The sequence below is a fragment of the Panulirus ornatus genome, chromosome 70 (genome assembly GCF_036320965.1).
Source record: "Panulirus ornatus isolate Po-2019 chromosome 70, ASM3632096v1, whole genome shotgun sequence".
Lineage (NCBI taxonomy): Eukaryota > Metazoa > Arthropoda > Malacostraca > Decapoda > Palinuridae > Panulirus > Panulirus ornatus.
This window is the reverse complement of record NC_092293.1, coordinates 9,659,588-9,661,309: the sequence shown is the minus strand read 5'-3', so window position 1 is coordinate 9,661,309 and position 1,722 is coordinate 9,659,588. Positions and strand designations below refer to the sequence as shown.

The 1,722-nt window shown below is 44.3% G+C and overlaps 1 pseudogene; it reads right to left on the bottom strand.

The window, feature by feature from the left end:
• Positions 1 to 377: 377 nt before the first annotated feature.
• Positions 378 to 1,079, bottom strand: LOC139747757 (eukaryotic translation initiation factor 4E type 2 pseudogene; annotated as a pseudogene).
• Between the last annotated feature and the right edge of the window lie 643 nt (positions 1,080 to 1,722).

Sequence of the window (1,722 nt, the reverse complement as noted above, 5' to 3'; positions counted from 1 at the left end):
TTTTGGTGGTCTAACTGTCTTGTTTGGGCCTGGTTGAAAAGCATGTCTTTGAAGCTTTAGCGAGTTAAGCATAAAGCTGAAGTATAGTTCACAGACATATATTTCTTAAAAGGAGTACAGCTTAGATATTCCCATGTAATTCTGTGTCGGCTTTCAAAAATGTATCAGAGAAAAGGTATGTGTTGCTTTGTAAACAATTCAGAACATACATCACCTATGTACATGACCACAACTGCAACTTGGCACAGATATATTCTCACTCACACAGATGCATAGAGTATGATGGTTGTCTCAACCTCTTCCCCCATCCTCCCCCAGAATCTCTTCTCTCCAAGGAGGTGGGAGGTGGGTTGGGGGGTGGCTGGAGGATAGAAACATCAGTGCAGGTCATGCCTCATGGGAGGGCCAGGTTTCGGCAGTAGGCTGGACGCGGAGTGGGTGTGCTTGAGAGAATCATTATGAGTTTTATATTCCATAACTGTATTGAGAGGAAGGTTAAGAACTCGCTTCAAAGTGTCACGGATTCGTCCTGTTGTTACTGTGTCCTGTGCACTTCGATTCCAAATAGAGATAATGTCCTCCTGAAATCTCACTGATCTGACAGCACCACAGATCTCATCTCCAACCATGAACTGTTCACCTAGCATTACCAATATCATGTTCTCTCAACACCGTGAAGCCAGTCCTTGGCGTAAACGAACAATCCATTTCCCCCCATTCTTATTCCCAACATCTTCTCACATGGGCTTTATTCCATCTTTAAAAATATGTATATCCGAGTGTGAAGTTAGGTCAACAGGAAGGACTAAACGACTATCGTAACCCCAAAACTGTTCCACTGATGCAAATCTTCCAAGTAACCTGAGGTTCTGGTCATAATTTTGTGTTGTAGTCTGCTTTCCTGGTGCTCGACGACTGAACCATATACAATAAGTATACTGCACTCTATGCTCCCCACACTTAACTTCAACTGATGGCAATGGTTTTTCTGTCTCCTTTGAGTCGCGATTTCCACCCTCTTCTTCACCCGAGTCATCATTAGATTTACGAGCATCGTATTTGTTCACCATGGTGGACATGATATAAGAGTTGTCAACTACACAGTACGCTGTCTCCCGCGTTAGCGAGGTGGCGCAAAGAAACAGACGAAAGAAATGGCCCAAACCCACCCACATACACATGTATATACATACGCGTCCACACACGCACATATACATGCCTACACATCTCAACGTATACATACATATACACAAACAGACATATACATATATACACATGTACATAATTCATACTGTCTGCCCTTATTCATTCCTGTCGCCACCCCGCCACATATGAATATGACAACCCCCTCCCCCCGCATGTGTGCGAGGTAGCACTAGGAAAAGACAACAAAGGCCACATTCGTTAACACTCAGTCTTTAGCTGTCAGATATAATGCAAGGAAACCACAGCTCCCTTTCCACATCCAGGCCCCACAGAACTTTCCATGGTTTACCCCAGACGCTTCACAAACCCTGGTTCAATCCATTGACTGTACGTCGAACCCGGTATACCGCATCGTTCTAATTCACTCTATTCCTTACACGCCTTTCACCCTTCTGTATGTTCAGGCCCCGATCACTCAAAATTTTTTTCACTCCGTCTTTCGACCTCCAATTTGGTCTCCCACTTCTAGTCGTTCCCTCCAACTCTGACACATATATCCTCTTTGTCAATCTTTCC